The following is a 20438-nucleotide window of genomic DNA, read 5'->3' on the forward strand; positions in this document are numbered from 1 at the left end:
CTGGGCAGAGATGGCCCAGAACTCGCATCGCCACTCCTCCACTAACCTCTCCCCCTTCCAGTGCGTACTGGGGTATCAGCCGGTTCTGGCTTCTTGGCATCAGAGTCAGACCGAGGCTCCTGCGGTGGACGACTGGTTCCGGCGCGCGGAGGAGACATGGGAGGCCGCCCATGTTCACCTTCAGCGCACCGTGCTGCGCCAGAAAGCCAGCGCAGACCGTCACCGCAGTGAGGCCCCGGTGTTCGCACCGGGAGACCGGGTCTGGCTCGCGACCCGAAACCTGCCCCTCCGCCTGCCCTACCGGAAGCTGGGTCCGCGGTTTATGGGGCCGTTCAAAGTCCTGAGGAGACTGAACGAGGTGTGTTACAGGTTACAGCTCCACCCGATTAACGTATTAACCCCTCGTTCCATGGAGGAGCCGCGCGTCAATGCTTCCGCCAAAGTCAGTTCCTCTCCTTGTTCGTTCGGCGGTCGACGTCACCGGTCTTCTAGCCATCGCCGATCCACCTTTCATTTTCCATTTGTTTTGTCTTGTTTTCCCGCACACCTGGTTTACATTCCCTCATTATTTGATGTGTATATAACCCTCTGTTCCCCCCCATGTCTGTGTGTGGAATTGTTTGTTGTAAGTGTTTTGTGCATTTCGGACTGGTTGGCTATTTTGCTGTTCGGGGTGCAGTTTGTTTTGCATCATTAAAGGGCTTCGGCTGTTACCCATTTCTGCTCTCCTGCGCCTGACTTCCCTGCAGCCAGTTAAGCACCGCTTACATATATGAACTGTAACTCTGTAAAATCGCTGAAATAGTTGCATGTAAGTTTATATTTTTGTTCAATATATATTGTGAATTATAATGAAATATTGATCCATACAGTAAGATGGCAAACATGTATTTTATGTTTTTAGGAAAATATTTTATCTTGTGAATGTTTTAGTCTGCATGCCATATAGGCATATGGATGAATGGCTATATGCTGTTGATTAAAAATATCTCTTACACTCAGTGGACAGGAGGAAAATTAAATAAACAATAGTTATTCATTTACCTTTAAATATTTCAGTATTGCCAAGTTTTGTTACATTATAGCAGAGATTCTATCAATTCTAAATTCTATATATGTAATTCTGTGCGTAGTAGCCAAATATACACACAGGGAGGCGCCAAAGACCAGGTATGAGTAGGATTACAGGAATGAATATTCCAGAAGGGGTTAGAAAAAATGCTTATTAAAGTTATTATAACATATAAACATAATGCAATGTGTTTGTATACCATATGATTCCATTGCAGCTATTAAACATAATTTACAAGTTAAATTAAACTTTATTTTATTTTCCACCAAGAGGTAATGAATAGGGAGGAACTAAACCACATTTTACTTTCACTTTCACAGCCTCATGAAATACAATATCAGACGTAGTTTAGGCTATAAACCACATAATTGTTTAGCATATCTCATTTGAACTTTTATTTATTATCTAAACAAACTAATTAGCAAATATGTCCAAACTAACGCTCATCGGATTGTGCTTCTGGCTTTATGTGGCGCAAAAGTTCGTTTCCGGAGGTAAATTTAATCGACCCGCAGGGTCGAACGTAGATTTAGGTCTACCTAATATTTGAAGAATGGTTTTAAACGACGTATATGTGGGTTACGTTACGGACCGCACCCTTCATATTCGGTTTAGCTACACACAGAGCCAACTTCAGGAAGTTATCAGATGTTGAATCATGGCCTAACCAAGGCTAAAACCTACAGAAGGGTCTGCGTGATCATGGCAGGCCCGGCGTTATGAGCGAGCCTTAGGGGGGCCCATCCAAATAAAATATTGAAATATTGATCATTTATTTGACTGAGACGCACGCCGACAGAAAGACCCATCAATCTCAGATAAAGAATCCGAGCGAGCGAAACAGCGCCCCTCTGTCTCTGTAGGTGTAAACAATGTATCGGATTCTGTCTGGACCAAAAGAGTATGGCATGTTATACTATTTCTGTCCAGACAGCGTCAGATCCATAGGCTAGATATAGGAGGCTGGCTTCCCCTAAAGTATTTACTAGGCAGCAGCAGCTCTTCCTGGGGTCCAAACACATTAAGGCACTTACATTACACAAACAACAAAGATAAAACAGTACATCATATAACATTATTACACCACTACAATACAAAATGTATAATACCACCATACAACAATATTACAATGTACATCTGTGTAGAGTGTGTGTGCTAACATTTGTGTGTGTATGTGTGTGTCTGTACCTGTGTGTGTGTCTCTCTACGGTACCTGCTGTTCCATAAGGGGTATTTTTATCTGTTTAAAAAAATCTGATTCTACTACTTGCATCAGTTACCTGATGTGGAATAGAGTACCATGTGGTCAAGGCTCTATGTAGTACTGTGCGCCTCCCATAGTCTGTTCTGTACTAGGGGATTGTGAAGAGACCTCTCGTGGCATGTCTTGTGGGTTATGCATGGGTATCTGAGCTGTGAGCTGGTAGTTTAAACAGACAGCTCAGTACATTCAGCTTGTCAACACTTCTTACAAAAACAAGTATTGACGAAGTCAATCTCTCCTCCACTTTGAGCCAGGAGAGATTGACATGCATATCATTAATGTTAGCTCTCCGTGTACATTTAAGGGCCAGCCATGCTGCCCTGTTCTGAGCCAATTTTAATTTTCCAAAGTCCCTCTTTGTGGCACCTGATCACACGACTGAACAGATTGTTTTGCCACAGTTATATAATTACTCCTGTTTAAATAAGAACATTCAAAATACTTCACCAGAGAGCATGACTTAGCCACAGAGGATCATTAAAATACTTTACCAGAGAGCATGACTTAGTAACAGAGGGTCATTAGCTTCTTTAAAAAAAATAGCTGTAGATTGTTTCAAATCACAAGTGAATAAGTGTATGCCTATTTTGGAATCCCACAATTTGGGCAGCGGGCGTGGCAATATGTCTGGGGCGGTAGGTAGCCTAGTGGTTAGAGCGTTGGGCCATTAACCGAAAGGTTGCTGGATTGAATCCCTGAGCTGTCAAGGAAAAAATCTGTCGTTCCGCCCCTGAAAAAGGCAGTTAACCCACTGTTGCCCGGTAGGCCGTCTTTGTAAATAAGAATTGGTTCTTAACTGACTTGCCTAGTTAAATTAAGGTAAAATAAATAAATATAAAGACTGTAAACTCTCCTTCCAGACTCACATTAAGCATCTCCAATCCAAAGTTAAATCTAGAATCGGCTTCCTATTTCGCAACAAAGCCTCCTTCACTCATGCTGCCAAACATACCCTCGTAAAACTGACTATCCTACCGATCCTTGACTTCGGCGATGTCATTTACAAAATAGCCTCCAACACTCTACTCAGCAAATTGGATGCAGTCTATCACAGTGCCATCCGTTTTGTCACCAAAGCCCCATATACTACCCACCACTGCGACCTGTATGCTCTCGTTGGCTGGTCCTCGCTACATATTCGCTGCCAAACCCACTAGCTCCAGGTCATCTATAAGTCTTTGCTAGGTAAAGCTCCGCCTTATCTCAGCTCACTGGTCACCATAGCAGCACCTACCCGTGGCACGTGCTCCAGCAGGTATATTTCACTGGTCATCCCCAAAGCCAACACCTCTTTGGCCGCCTTTTCTTCCAGTCCTCTGCTGCCTATGACTGGAACGAATTGCAAAAATCGCTGAAGTTGGAGACTTATATCTCCCTCACTAACTTTAAGCGTCAGCTGTCAGAGCAGCTTACCGATCGCTGCAGCTGTACACAGCCCATCTGTAAATATCCCATCCAACAAACTACCTACCTCATCCCCATATTTGTTTTTGTTTTTCTGCTCTTTTGCACACCAGTATTTCTACTTGCACATCCTCATCTGCACATATACACTCCAGTGTAAATTGTTAAATTGTAATTACTTCGCCACCATTGGCTTATTTATTGCCTTACCTCCAAACTTCATTTGCACACACTGTATACAGATTTTTCTATTGTGTTATTGACTGTACATTTGTTTATTCCATGTGTAACTCTGTGTTGTTGATTTTTTTCGCACTGCTTTGCTTTATCTTGGCCAGGTCGCAGTTGTAAATGAGAACTTGTTTTCAACTGGCCTACCTGGTTAAATAAAGGTGAAATAAAAAAATATATATAACCCACAACAGTCTATATAACACAACAGACAGCAGTCTTTATACCGCAACAGTCTGTATACCGCGACAGTCTGTATACCGCAACAGTCTTTATACCGCAACAGTCTGTATACCGCAACAGTCTGTATACCGCAACAGTCTGTATACCGCAACAGTCTTTATACCGCAACAGTCTGTATACCGCAACAGTCTGTATACCGCAACAGTCTGTATACCGCAACAGTCTGTATACCGCAACAGTCTGTATACCGCAACAGTCTTTATACCGCAACAGTCTTTATACCGCAACAGTCTTTATACCGCAACAGTCTGTATACCGCAACAGTCTGTATACCGCAACAGTCTGTATACCGCAACAGTCTGTATACCGCAACAGTCTATATAACACAACAGACAGCAGTCTGTATACCGCAACAGTCTGTATACCGCAACAGTCTGTATACCGCAACAGTCTGTATACCGCAACAGTCTTTATACCGCAACAGTCTATATACCGCAACAGTCTGTATACCGCAACAGTCTTTATACCGCAACAGTCTATATACCGCAACAGTCTGTATACCGCAACAGTCTGTATACCGCAACAGTCTATATACCGCAACAGTCTGTATACCGCAACAGTCTGTATACCGCAACAGTCTGTATACCGCAACAGTCTGTATACCGCAACAGTCTGTATACCGCAACAGTCTTTATACCGCAACAGTCTGTATACCGCAACAGTCTGTATACCGCAACAGTCTGTATACCGCAACAGTCTGTATACCGCAACAGTCTGTATACCGCAACAGTCTGTATACTGCACAACAGTCTATATAACGCACAACAGTCTATATAACGCACAACAGTCTATATAACGCACAATAGTCGATATAACACAACAGTCTATATAACGTAGCAATTTGTGACAAACCATCAGTAGAGTTGAAAATGTGATGGAACCCATTTAAATTTGTATTTTTCATTTGGTACATGGGAATTTATCTGCAACAGTTATTTTAATGTAAAGTGAAAGGGAAGGGGGATACCTAGTCAGTTGTACAATTGAATGTATTCAACTGAAATGTGTCTTCCGTATTTAACCCAACCCCTCTGAATCAGAGAGGTATGGAGGGCTATGTACACTACCTCATCACTCAAAGACTTTTATCAGCAAAAAGTCAGTCTGATGGAAACATATCTCTGGTGGGAAAATGTGATTATTGTTTCATGCAGACTTTAGAATAATATCATGAAAATCTGTCGCAGATTGGATGGAAACCTAGCTAGTGATATGATAGTGAACAGGGTGTAGACAAAGTCTTTATTCTGTAGTGTAGTCTAGATACATTTCTGCTCTAGTGGTGGTGGTGAGGGGGGACATACTAGTCAACGTGGCCAGACTACATAGACCAGATATACCCAGCAAGCAGAATTCAAGATATAAACAGTAAAGGTTGATAATAATGTCAGTTCAATGCCAATAGGGTTAGGACTACATATTTATACCCTAACCATAATGTATTACCCTGGATACATTGATACTCTGATACATGTATGAAATGTCTGCTTTTCCAGAGGATCTTTATCATAAAGTGGGAGGTGAGATCCTGTTGACACCGGACAAATCCACAGTGCCTGACCCCATCACAAGCATCCTATGGAAGCATGGGAGGAACAAGGTGGCAGAGTGGGACAAGGGTTTTGGTGGTCTGGACATCTATGGTGCCTTCAAAGAGCGTACAACCCTGAACCAGAATACTGGAGAGCTGAGAATCAGTGGATTGATGAAAACAGACAGTGGAGTTTATTCTGTGGAGTTCAACAGCAAACTGCTTGACAAGAGATATAAACTATCTGTTATCAGTAAGTGTTTCTATGTGTGTCTGTGTCTGTGTCTGTGTGTGTGTGTGTGTATGTGTGTGTGTGGTCATGTAGAAACAGCAGGTTATGTATTGTAGTGCCTCACAAACATTTTCCCAAATTATTCCTGTTTCTTTCCTCTATTTACAGAGTCAGTCCCCAAACCCACAATCACTTCTTCCTGTAACGCCAACAAAACCTCCTGCACTCTGACCTGTGAGGGCGACACCACTGATGCTGAACCAGTCACCTACAGCTGGAAGTGGGGGAGGGGGCATGGGAGGTTGTAGACAAACAGCTGATTGTTTCTAAGAGCGACACTGGAAAATCAGCCAATGGTTACAAATACACCTGCAAGCTGAAGAATGTTGTTAGTGAGGAAGTCAGTGAGGTGTTTGGTCCAGGTGAGTGGACACTCATATATTTAACCTTTATTTAACTAGGCAAGTCAGTTAAGAACAAATTCTTATTTTTAATGACAGCCTAGGAACAGTGCCTTGTTCCTGCCTTGTTCAGGGGCAGAACGACAGATTTTTACCTTGTCAGCTCAGGGATTCGACCTTGCAACCTTTCGGTTCCTAGTCCAACACTCTAACCGCTATGCTACCCTGCCGCCTCATAAGTGTGTTACAATCTTATGTATTGATATGTCAGTAACACTGCTAGTGTTGTAGGACATTTTGAATGCTGCACCATGTTGAATTCCTGATCAACTCCTGTCAAAGTATCAATACAAAATGTGTTTTCATTTCAGAGTCTTCCAGTATCGGTGCTGTTGTTGCTCTGGTTGTCTGTCTCATTGTAGCATTTGCTGTCTTAACAGGTAAGAACAGCACATCTATAGTAACAGAGCACTGTACATGTACATATTTCTGAATCACAGATTGACATAACAGCAGCAACATCAGTGAGCTATACCCCCTGAAGGGGATACCTGTTGTACCTGTATTTACAGTACTGTTCAGGCTACTGCTACAGTCAAGACAAGGGGTTAGATGCACCACCTGCTGTAGGGCACAGTCTTCATAATGTGTCACAGGGAGGCACCAATTTGGACAGTGCACAGTATGGATTAGTCTAATCTGAATTAATCAGCAAAAAGTATGGTAATTACTTTGTGTTAACCTAAAAGTATGTTTATCGTACTGTTAGGTTCTAATTCTCAGAGAAAAAACTTGACGGACACTATGAAAGCTTAAACCAAGTTTATTCATCCCAGAGGATCAATACAGCTGCATTAGACAAAAACATATTCACACAAGCACGGATATTTAATCCTTTCTCCTATGCTGAGTCTCCTCCTACACTTCTGAACAGCCAATGCATCTCTGTTGCCAGACAGAACCTTAGTGATATCTGTTCTTCCTCACTTCATCTGACCTGACCTCTGCCCCAAAGTGCTCACTCCTCCCCAACTTACAGCTGTCATGGTGACTGGTACCAGACTGTGTCTCTTTTCCTCCCATAGGATCCCTGATGACTAACAATAACAACCTGACATAATGTAAATGTTACCCTCTCTCCTTCAGTGACATGAATAAGAATATTTCATATTCTCAGAACCCAACAGTACAATGGATATTGCATAGATGTGAAATCGCTGGCTAGGTTATTTTACCTTTGTTATAAGCTCCATCCATCCTGTTTTTTTTCAATCGAGTGGCTCAACAGGCAACTTTTACTTTCACAGAAAGCTCATGTCTGCTATGAAGGCTGAATACATAGCCACAGTCAACATACTACAAAACTGTTTGTTTCAAACAAACTAGAAAAATGACTTCAAATAAACGGCTCACAGTGCCTCAATGAAGATAATGTGGGCCATGAAACCACAGATAGCCATTCATTTCCGATGGAAGAGAAGCGACATGTGCGAGGGACAGTTGGTAGCATGGCCGAGGGTCGTGAACAGGGCGGGACCAAAGTTGGGAAAGCTGAACTTTATGCAAATACTTCCCACCATCGCGGCGTGCTTGAAGTACATCACAACACACACAAGTCAATAAAACATCATGTTAGAAAACTGCTAATAATAAGTAATGGGTAGAATCTGAATTGTTTACTCCTTGCATCCTCTCTCCTCGCTTCCTTCTCAAAACCCATTGGAGGAGAAGGTCAGAGGGGAGGGACCTCTGGCTTTCTCATCCAATGGGTTTTGAGAAGTAGGAGAGAGGATGCAAGGAGTATGCCATTGAGATTCTCCCCTAGTCGCACCAGTATGCTACATTTTTGATACCATATCGACCCATCCACTAGAACTGTAATATGTGACTGTGCCTAAGGCCTATCTGCAGGTCCATAAAAGGATGGTTCATTTTGGCTGTGTGTGGCTTTACCATAAGAAGTAGGGAGGTTCCAGGGTTGGGTAGGTTACATGTAATCAGTTACTCCCTCCACTTGGTATAGCAGGGTAGCTCAAGAACAATCATTTAAAGTACGTAAATAAGTAGACAAATCATTCACATCCTGATTAAAATACAACATCTGTTTAGAGTATTAGATGGCATGGCTCTGAGAGCAGCTGCCAGCATGGTGCCTCTTCTTTCACTTTTAGAAAGCAGAGAACAGAGAGTGACAGTTTGTTTTGCCGGTCAGCAGTTTAGGCTGGTCGCCGATTGCTTTGAATCTGTTGTAATCTGATAGCCAGGGAATTGGGAGGTGCGGGAGCCCTCCTATTTGGTGACCATTCGAAACCAAAAGCTATTTTATAGCTATTAAAATAGGTTTTGATAGCTGTTGCCTAATTGGTATCTTCATTCATTCGGCCCAGGAGGCTAATACATAAGTATTCAGATCAGTGCTTTGTTGAAGCATTTTTGGCATTGATTACAGCCTTAAGTCTTCTTGGTTATGATGCTACAAACTAGAGGTCGACCGATTATGATTTTTCAACGCCGATACCGAACGAAGGAGTGGCTTCGTAAGAAGCATTTCAAGGTCCTGGAGTGGCCTAGACAGTCTCCAGATCTCAACCCCATAGAAAATCTTTGGAGGGAGTAGAAAGTCCGTGTTGCCCAGCAACAGCCCCAAAACATCACTGCTCTAGAGGAGATCTGCATGGAGAAATGGGCCAAAATACCAGCAACAGTGTGTGAAAACCTTGTGAAGACTTACAGAAAACGTTTGACCTCTGTCATTGCCAACAAAGGGTATATAACAAAGTATTGAGATAAACTTTTGTTATTGACCAAATACTTATTTTCCACCATAATTTGCAAATAAATTCATTAAAAATCCTACAATGTGATTTTCTGGATATTTTTTTCTAATTTTGTCTGTCATAGTTGAAGTGTACCTATGATGAAAATTACAGGCCTCTCTCATCTTGGTAAGTGGGAGAACTTGCATAATTGGTGGCTGACTAAATACTTTTTTGCCCCACTGTATATACACTGCTCAAAAAAATAAAGGGAACACTTAAACAACACAATGTAAATCCAAGTCAATCACACTTCTGTGAAATCAAACTGTCCACTTAGGAAGCAACACTGATTGACAATAAATTTCACATGCTGTTGTGCAAATGGAATAGACAAAAGGTGGAAATTATAGGCAATTAGCAAGACACCCCCAAAAAAGGAGTGATTCTGCAGGTGGTGACCACAGACCACTTCTCAGTTCCTATGCTTCCTGGCTGATGTTTTGGTCACTTTTGAATGCTGGCGGTGCTCTCACTCTAGTGGTAGCATGAGACGGAGTCTACAACCCACACAAGTGGCTCAGGTAGTGCAGTTCATCCAGGATGGCACATCAATGCGAGCTGTGGCAAAAAGGTTTGCTGTGTCTGTCAGCGTAGTGTCCAGAACATGGAGGCGCTACCAGGAGACAGGCCAGTACATCAGGAGACGTGGAGGAGACCGTAGGAGGGCAACAACCCAGCAGCAGGACCGCTACTTCCGCCTTTGTGCAAGGAGGTGCACTGCCAGCGCCCTGCAAAATGACCTCCAGCAGGCCACAAATGTGCATGTGTCTGCTCAAACGGTCAGAAACAGACTCCATGAGGGTGGTATGAGGGCCCGACGTCCACAGGTGGGGGTTATCCTTACAGCCCAACACCGTGCAGGACGTTTGGCATTTGCCAGAGAACACCAAGATTGGCAAATTCGCCACTGGCACCCTGTGCTCTTCACAGATGAAAGCAGGTTCACACTGAGCACATGAGCACATGTGACAGACGTGACAGGGTCTGGAGACGCCGTGGAGAACGTTCTGCTGCCTGCAACATCCTCCAGCATGACCGGTTTGGCGATGGGTCAGTCATGGTGTGGGGTGGCATTTCTTTGTGGGGCCGCACAGCCCTCCATGTGCTCGCCAGAGGTAGCCTGACTGCCAGAAGGTACCGAGATGAGATCCTCAGACCCCTTGTGAGACCATATGCTGACACATGCACATTTGTGGCCTGCTGGAGGTCATTTTGCAGGGCGCTGGCAGTGCACCTCCTTGCACAAAGGCGGAGGTAGCGGTCCTGCTGCTGGGTTGTTGCCCTCCTACGGCCTCCTCCACGTCTCCTGATGTACTGGCCTGTCTCCTGGTAGCGCCTCCATGCTCTGGACACTACGCTGACAGACACAGCAAACCTTTTTGCCACAGCTCGCATTGATGTGCCATCCTGGATGAGCTGCACTACCTGAGCCACTTGTGTGGGTTGTAGACTCCGTCTCATGCTACCACTAGAGTGAGAGCACCGCCAGCATTCAAAAGTGACCAAAACATCAGCCAGGAAGCATAGGAACTGAGAAGTGGTCTGTGGTCACCACCTGCAGAATCACTCCTTTTTTGGGGGTGTCTTGCTAATTGCCTATAATTTCCACCTTTTGTCTATTCCATTTGCACAACAGCATGTGAAATTTATTGTCAATCAGTGTTGCTTCCAGGGCCTCCCGGGTGGCGCAGTGGCCTAGGGAGAGTCTTTGGGTTCGCGCCCAGGCTCTGTCGCAGCCGGCCGCGACCGGGAGGTCCGTGGGGCGACGCACAATTGGGCTAGCGTCGTCCGGGTTACGGTGGGTTTGGCCGGTAGGGATATCCTTGTCTCATCGCACTCCAGCGACTCCTGTGGCGGGCCGGGCGCAGTGCGCGCTAACCAAGGGGGACAGGTACACGGTGTTTCCTCCGACACATTGGTGCGGCTGGCTTCCGGGTTGGAGGCGCGCTGTGTTAAAGAAGCAGTGCGGCTACGTTGGGTTGTGCTTCGGAGGACGCATGGCTTTCGACCTTCGTCTCTCCCGAGCCCGTACGGGAGTTGTAGCGATGAGACAAGATAGTAATTACTAGCGATTGGATACCATGAAAATTGGGTAGAAAAGGGGCTAAAATAAAAAAATAATAATAATAATAATAAAAAAAAAATCAGTGTTGCTTCCTAAGTGGACAGTTTGATTTCACAGAAGTTTGATTGACTTGGAGTTACATTGTGTTGTTTAAGTGTTCCCTTTATTTTTTTGAGCAGTGTATATATCATACACACACACACACATTTTTGTAATAATAACAATTGCAACAATACTGAATGAACAATGAACACTTTTATTTTAACTTAATATAATACATAAATAAAATCAATTTAGTCTCAAATAACATGAGAACATATGTTAAAACGAACCACCAGCTTTCATGGGTCTTCAATATTCCCAGTTAAGAAGTTTTGGGTTGTAGTGCAGAAAGCAGAGCTTGTCTGCATGTTCCCCTGTCAGTCTGCTCCTCCGCGAAACACAGACCTTATTTGAAGTAGATCAATACATTCTCTGGAAGACATGAACGGTAAAATAACGAAGGAACCCCTTTCAAATTCAGCCGCAAGTTATTACAGGAATTATAACGCGTCGACTATTTCTCTCTAAACCATATACCTTTAACTAATCCGGAAACTATCACCTCGAAAACAAAACGTTTATTCCGTTCCGTATTTTATCTAACGGGTGGCATCCATGAGTCTAAATATTCCTGTTACATTGCACAACCTTCGATGTTATGTCATAATTACGTAAAATTCTGGCAAATTAGTTTGCAAAGAACCAGGTAGCCCAAACTGTTGCATATACCCTGATTCTGCGTGCAATGAACGCAAGAGAAATGACACAATTTCACCTGGTTAATATTGCCTGCTAACCTGTATTTCTTTTAGCTAAATATGCAGGTTTAAAAATATATACTTGTGTATTGATTTTAAGAATGGCATTGATGTTTATGGTTAAGTACACATTGGAGCAATGACAGTCATTGATTGATAGTTTTTTATAAGATAAGTTTAATGCTAGCTAGCAATTTACCTTAGCTTACTGCATTCGCGTAACAGGCAGGCTCCTTGTGAAGTGCAATGTAATCAGGTGTTAGAGCATTGGAATAGTTAACTGTAATGTTGCAAGATTGGATCCCCCGAGCGGACAAGGTTAAAAATCTGTCGTTCTGCCCCTGAAGGCAGTACTGAATGGAGAGGCAGAACGTTCCTAGGCCGTCATTGAAAATAAGAATGTTTTCTTAACTGACTTGCCTAGTTAAATAAAGATTAAATAAAGGTGTAAAAAAAAATACTGATTTCCGATTGTAATGAAAACTTGAAATTGGTCGACCTCTACTACAAACTGGGCACACCTGTATTTGGGGAGTTTCTCCCATTCTTCTCTGCAGATCCTCTCAAGCTCTGTCAGGTTGGATGGGGAGCGTTACTGCACAGCTATTTTCAGGCCTCTCCAGAGATGTTCGATTGGGTTCAAGTCCAGGCTTGGGCTGGGCCACTCAAGGACATTGAGACATGTCCCGAATTCACTCCTCCATTGTCTTGGCTGTGTGCTTAGGGTCGTTGTCCTGTTGGAAGGAGAACCTTCGCCCTAGTCTGAGGTCCTGAGCAGTCTGAAGTGGGTTTTCATCAAGGGTCTCTCTGTACTTTGCGCCGTTAATCTTTCCCTCGATCCTGACCAGTCCCCTAAGTTCCTGCTGCTGAAAAACATCCCCACAGCATGATGCTGCGACCACCATGTTTCACCGTAGGGATGGTGCCAGGTTTCCTCCAGACTCGACGCTTGGCAGTCAGGCCAAAGAGTTCAGTTTTGATTTCATCAGACCAGAGAATCTTATTTCTCTGGTCTGAGAATCCTTTAGGTGCCTTTTGGCAAACTCCAAGCGGGCTGTCATGTGCATTTTATTAAGGAGTGGCTTCCGTCTCGCCACTCTATCATAAAGGCCTAATTGATGGAGTGCTGAAGAGATGGTTGTCTTTCTGGAAGGTTCTCCCATCTCCACAGAGGAACTCTGGAGCTCTGTCAGAGTGACCATTGGGTTCTTGGTCACTTCCCTGACCAAGGCCCTTCTCCCCTGATTGCTCAGTTTGGCCGGGCAGCCGGCCATTCTTAAATTTGTTCCATTTAAGAATGATGGAGGCCACTATGTTTTTGGGGACCTTCAATGCTGCTGAATTTCTTTGGTACACTTCCCCAGATCTGTGCTTCGACACAATCATGTCTCGGAGCTCTACAGACAAATCCTTCTACCTCATGGCTTGGTTTTCCCTCTGACATGCACTGTCAACTGTGAGACCGTATATAGACAGGTGTGTGCCTTTCCAAATCATGTCCAACCTATTGAATATACCACAGGTAGACTCCAATCAAGTTGTAGAAACATCTCAAGGATGATCAATGGAAACAGGATGCACCTGAGCTCAATTTCGAGTCTCATAGCAAAGGGTCTGAATACCTATGTAAATAAGGTATTTCTGTTTTTATTTTATTATAAATTTGCAAACATTTCTAAACCTGTTTTCACTTTTGTATTATGGTGTATTGTGTGTAGATTGATGAGGACATTTTTTTATTTAAACAATTTTAGAATATGGGTATAATGTAAGAAAATCTGGAAAAAGGAGACGGGGTCTGAATACTTTCTGAATGCATAGTATGTGTACATTTATTTTGCAACATCAGCGGAGTGGTCAGCATGTTAGCTCCCTTTAAAAAAGCATGTATATATTTTGTGATTCTTGTCATTCTTTGAGTTTGTCTTCATGCGTTCTTGTTGATTGTAGGCCTGGGTAAGATCTTTGATGTATGCCTTTTACTTCAATGCATGTGTAGGATTTATCGAGCATAGTTTGCATTCGTCGTCATCTGTTTAATTCACTGGTTACTTTCACATTGATTTGAAGTCGGCCTGGTGCAGGTACTGTATGCAGGTTGTTTATTGGTGCTCTCAGAAATGATGTCTTCTTATTGCAGCTTAAACATGTAAATGTGGGTGAAGTCACACTCAATAGCGGACAGAATGGTTAATACACAGACTTGTACTTTAAGAGGGGTTATTTCTCACTCTGTTAAACCTAACACATAAGATACAGAACCATGGATCAACTTGAAAAATACAATTATAATTTTTTTACTCCTCAGGAATTTGGTTGTGGAAGAAAAAGAAAGGTAGGCTAATTCTCTCTTCCTGTCTCAATTCTTCATACTCACTGCTTCACAGAAAATTCAGAACATTTGGATTCCAGTGAAAGCAAAGCACAATTTGAATGAAAATGTTAATAATGGCTTACATTTTTGAGTTCCTATTTCATCTCAGGATATCCCCAAGACACCTGGATCAACTTTTTGAGAAAGTATTTTGGTAGAATGTTTGGTAAGTGTTACCTTAATTAGACTGATCCATATTCAACCTGCTGACAGGGTTCCCAAAGTAATACACACACAACATTATTCATGTACTGTACTATATACACTATATTCACAACCTTCCATGCACTACACACATACCTCATCTCAGCACAGAACAGTAGTGTTGTTTTTGTCCCGTTCCAGAAAACTGTTTTAAACTAGGTGTGTGTGAGAGAGAGAGAGACAGAGAGAGAGTCCACAGCTGTAATCCCACAACCCAGAATATGTCCAAGTTTTCTCATCATAACCTTATGCAAACTTTAAAGGACAAATACCTCCTAAATTCAAGGAACCTCTTCTACTCTATTTGCTGTAAACAATGTTAATGGATGGTGTAACTTTACAAGGGATGCAGGCAACAATCAGAATTAATACTTATTTTCCACCATAATTTGCAAATAAATTCATTAATAATCCTACAATGTGATTTTCTGGATTTTTTTTTCTCATTTTGTCTGTCATAGTTGAAGTGTACCTATGATGAAAATTACAGGCCTCTCATCTTTTTAAGTGGGAGAACTTGCACAATTGGTGGCTGACTAAATACTTTTTTGCCCCATTGATTGCAATTTTATTTTAATTCTGTTGATGACTGATGGTAAGACACAGTGGAATGACTTGAATTCTGCCACTGAGCATCCTTTTCATTGTCATCCAGAAGTGAACACAACAAATACTAATATGGTTTGTGTATGAGAATGCTAATCTCAACTTTTCTCTCTTGTCTTCTCAGTTAAATGCAGTGACGGAGTCCAGCCAGAACAAGGCAAGTCATCCAGTTCATTTAAGACTGTATAAACAGAAGTAACTTCTTAAGTAGCATTTGATGCAATAAGAGAAGCTGTAGTAGATGTTTAACAAAACAGGGGAAGAGAACACAGACAAAACTGAAAAAGGGCAGGAGAATGGAGGTGCGTATGAAGCTTAAGTGGATAGTTTACCCGGTAACAGATCTGGAATCAGTGCTCCTGCAGTTACAGTGAACTCCAACCATATTTGTCCTGATGATTTGATTCCTGTAACTGACTGATCCTGAAAAGCTAAATACATTATATTTTGTTGTATTATAAGTATAGAGGGAACTGGGGTGTCAAACTCATTCCATTAAGGGCTTAGGTTTTTGTTTTTTCCTTTCAATTAAGACCTAGACAACCAGGTGAGGGGAGTTATTTACTAATTAGTGACCTTAATTAATCAATCCAAGTGCAAGGGAGGAGTGAAAATCTGCAGACACTTGGCCCTCTGCGGAATGAGTCTGACACATGAAGTGGAAGTATTGTGTTATTCTCTTGGCGCGACTACAGTTGGGGAGAATGAGTGGACAATGGTGAAGAAGAGTGGAGTAGAAAAGGCTGAAGTTGGAAATGAACAGCAGTTGATGGTTGGAGTGTGATTCACAAGCAAGGATGTTTTTTTGTTGGGGTGACCCGTTTGCGGTCTCAGAGATTGTGAAGGACGAATTGTTTAAAGTGGAATCGGTCAGAGTGACCAGGAGCGGTATGATGTTGATTTCGCATTTCAAAAGCACAAAAGGAGAAGCCTCTGTGGCTCTACAAGATGTCGATGTATGATGTGGAAAGCTAGGGTTTTCAGAGTTGGGCTCTGGTTAAAGGTGTCATCTCTGGTGTCTCGTTGGACATAGAAGCTGTGTGGTTTAGGGATAACATTCCAGGAGTGGTAGACGAATGTCGCTTGAATCGAATGATAGACAAAAAGAAGGCGCAAAGCCTATCGGTTTGATTGGCGTTTGATGAAGTGGTTCTCCCGACTTATGTAAAACCTGATTATGTGAGTTGTGCGGTGAGACGCAGTAGTTAGAATCAGGGCTATCCAGCAGGTCTCCTATGTGGAGGCAGTGAAAATAGCTGAATGAGTAAGTAGAGAAGAGGTGGTAGTGGATGTCCGACAGTCTGCAGTGAATGCCATGCAGGAGAAGGATCCCGACACACAAACAGTGAAGGTGGACTTTATTGCATTTATAGCGCAAGTGATGAATTGCACTAGTCAAGTGAAGAATAAAATCAAAGCAGTTAGACATTGTGAAGGGGGCAAATAGATTTCTAGATCTCCAGGACTTTACAGCCAAAATTTTACAGGGAGTACTGAATGGAGAGGTCCCCCCCCCCCCCCCCCCTCCCAGGTTCCCCAGCCTGTGTAGGGATCTGAATAGACATTTAAATCTGACTGAAGGTGTACAGTTTTTTGTTTGAAATTCAGGGTAGTAGTGTGAATTCGGGGAAATGTCTTTTGGTAATTAGTATGAATTTGTTAATGCAAAAAATATTTTGAGTTTATTTTTTACTACCCTGTACAGTAGGTGGCGGCAATACACCTTATGAGTGTATTCTTTCAGAAGAAGAAGAGTTTGTCCCTGTGTCCTCATTGGCAGATAAACCTAGCGGATCCAATAGTCTTAAATATGAGTCAAAGCCTGATGGTAAGAAGACAGTGGTATTCTCCTGGAATTCTGACACTCAGCATCCTTTTCATTGTTATCCAGAAGTGAACACAACAAATAAGTATATGGTCTGTGTATGAGAATGCTAAACTCAACTTTTCTCTCTTGTCTTCTCCTCAGCTAAAGGCAGTTCATTTAAGACTGTATAAAGCAGAAGTAACTTCTTAAGTAGCATTTGATGCAGTAGGAGAGGCTGTAGTTGTTTTCCTTCTGTGTGATTCTGCTGAGGGGTTTTGCTACTGTCCTCTAAAACAGGGGACAACATTGCTGACAAATTACAGGGGAATGGAGGTGTGTATGAGACTTAAGCAGACAGTTTACCCGGTAACAGAGTGCTCTGGCAGTTACAGTACACTCCAACCATATTTGTCCTGATTCCTATAACTGACAGATTCTTAAAAGCCAGATACATTATACTTTGTTGTATTACAAGTATATAGGGTTCATCTAGATCTGGGGTGGCAAACCCATTCCATGAAGGGCTTAGTGTCTGCAGGTTTTTTGTTAAGATCTAGGCAACTAGGTGAGGGGAGTTGTTTACTAATTGGTGACCTTATTTCATCAATCGAGTGAAGACCCGCAGACACTCGGCCCTCCGTGGAATGAGTTTGACACATGTTCTAGAGGGTTACTAGATATTATCTGATTAAGGAAGTTTGTCCTTCTATTAGCAGCTCATTAGCAGCTGAAGCCAGCAGATCCAACAGTCCTAAAGATGAGTCCAAGCCTGAGTAAGAAACAGTGGCGTTCACCTGGAATTCTGCCATCTACTATGTTGTTGATTACCTTGAGAATTGTTAAAGCAAGTGTGTGTTCCAGAAAAGACAAACTAGGAAATCCCTGTACTGTTTGAGTGTTGTAGCTTATGAGGGTGTGAAGGGAGACCAGGGATGTGTGTGATTTAAGTCTAACTCTTCTGGAAGAACACCTGTTGCATATATAACATAAGACCAAGAGTTTTTCCAGACCATGTGACCTGACCAGGAAAAACTCCTGCCCCTAGTCATTAGTAATGTTTTGTCTCATGAGCTCTTTCCTCTGTTGCTTCCTTCCAGCTGGTGGTCTTCCTGGTGGGGTAACTGAGGACCAGAAACATGGGGTTTGAAGGCTCTCACTACATAACTCCATATCTGTTACATTGAGACAAACGACCAAGAAGAGGAACATGTTTGAACTGTTGGAGACGTTTTTAATGAAATGTAAAATGAAGGAAAACAACGGGTGAACATTGCACAAAGTAACATGCAATCAGATGAAGTACAGTGAGCTACAAAGTATTGTCAGTGACATATTTTGTTGTTTTGCCTCTGTACTCCAGCACTTTGGGTTTGAAATTAGATAATGACTATGAGGTTAAAGTGCAGACTGTCAGCTTTAACCCGATATGGATGAGAATACCCTCAAATTAAAGCTGACAGTTTGCACTTTAACCTCATTTGTTGGATCATTTCAAATCCAAAGTGCTGGAGTACAGAGCCAAAACAACCAAAAAGCATGTAACCGTCTCAATACTTTTGGAGCTCACTGTACTTCATCAGATTGAATGCAAGTTACTATGTGCAATGTTTGCCTGTTTTCCGCTCACTGTATAATGTGATGAACAGTGTACTTTATGAACTTACAGTACTTCAGAAATATGAGGGCAATATTTGTATTTCAGAACATTTTGATGATGGACCAAAAAGTATCTTATACTTTGTGGTAAATAACTTTGTAGATTCTTATCCTTTCTCAGTATTCATGCCTCGTCTTTACAAATCTCAATCCATTTGTGCAGGTTGTTTGAAGCCATAGTATCAACCATTTTGTGGCTGTATGATACCTTTTCAGGTATTTTCTCCAGAGTGCTTTATGCCAATCCACTGCACTTTCTGTTTTAAATCACAGCTTGTGAATGTCTTATCATTTCATAATTTACTAATTCTTAAAGCCTTCACTTGACTTATGTCAAGGAATTTGTACAGGTTGTTATTGTTTTAATTATAAGGGCGAGAGCCCCGCAATACTGAGATGTATTACTAACAAGTTTTAATGCCTTAATATTTTAATGTTGTCTTCATCAAATTACAATCTGGTAAATATCTGTTTTCACAATAGAATTTTGTCACTAGGATTTTAAGATATATATTTTTTTCTCTATCTGTACATCAGTCTGTGATGGACCAATTACAGACCATAGTAAGGGGTAACACTAGTTGCCACCAGATTGTTGAGAACATTTGTTGGGCAAGACCACTAACCTGGTATATCCCAGGTTTTAGTTCTGTTACTGGTATGTCTCATGTAGTTCTGTTACAGAAGATGTTATGAATTAAGACCAGCCACATTGCTTTCTTTTAGGACTGGACTGTTCTAAAATGGAGTCCTGGCACATGCAAAAACCTGTACTTGTACAATCATTGTATGTATCGCTGTTTAAACTCCAGACCTCACACCGTAGTGATGTGTTGATGACTGAATGATTGTGTTGTACACAACATCTGAACACCAATTCTGTTTCAGCACTTTGTCTTAAGATTGGGAAAAAATACAAACTTGATTGGTGAAAGCAATACAGAGGAAGGTCCATATAGGGCTGGGCTGAACCATCACCAACATGCATATCCCTATCTGAACCCTTCAGATCTGTGAATACGGAGTTGGGGAAAGGGACTAGTTGACACTAGACTTAGAGATCAGTCTCGTTGCAAGTACTGGAGGACTTCTCAGCCAGGTTCACCAAACGGATCACACAACAGGACTGACGATTCCGAAATCAAGTGTCCACTCCTTCCTCATGAAACATGTTGCTGTGAAAAACAAATGCACATTAAAGCGCAGTGTGTTTATTTTATCTGCAACAATTGAATTCCACCCTGTATGTCCTGCCAATCCTTTGTGAATTTGAGGTGTTTGATATTTATATTTTTCAATGAAGGAGTTGATGAGTTCTATGTTTGATTTTATTAATTTGACCTCTGACATTGATCAAATTTTTTTCAAACCTAAATGTGTGTGTTTGTGTGTCGGTCTGTGTGCCTCTATATTAAACAGCAGTCTGTGATGCAGTGCCTCACCAGCATTTTTTTTCCTGCTTTGTCTTAGTCTCTCTCCTGGATTTACAGAAGCAGTCCTTAAACCCACAATCACTTTTGCCTGTAACTCCAACAAAACCCTGTGCCTTACCTGTGAAGGCACCACCACTGATGCTGAACCCATCACATACAGCTGGAGAGGGGTTGTGGGAGGTCTTAGACAAACAGCTGATTGTCTCTAAGAGTGACACTGGCAAATCAACCAACGTTTAAAAGTACAGCTGCAAGCTGAAGAAGTCAGCGAGCCAGTTGGACAGGTGTTTGGCTCA

At 42.3% G+C, this 20438-nt stretch overlaps 1 pseudogene; it reads left to right on the plus strand.

Annotated features, from left to right (window-relative positions):
- Positions 1-1373: 1373 nt before the first annotated feature.
- Positions 1374-20138, plus strand: LOC129859849 (uncharacterized; annotated as a pseudogene).
- The last annotated feature ends 300 nt before the right edge of the window (positions 20139-20438 follow it).

Source organism: Salvelinus fontinalis, chromosome 7 (assembly GCF_029448725.1).
Source record: "Salvelinus fontinalis isolate EN_2023a chromosome 7, ASM2944872v1, whole genome shotgun sequence".
Lineage (NCBI taxonomy): Eukaryota > Metazoa > Chordata > Actinopteri > Salmoniformes > Salmonidae > Salvelinus > Salvelinus fontinalis.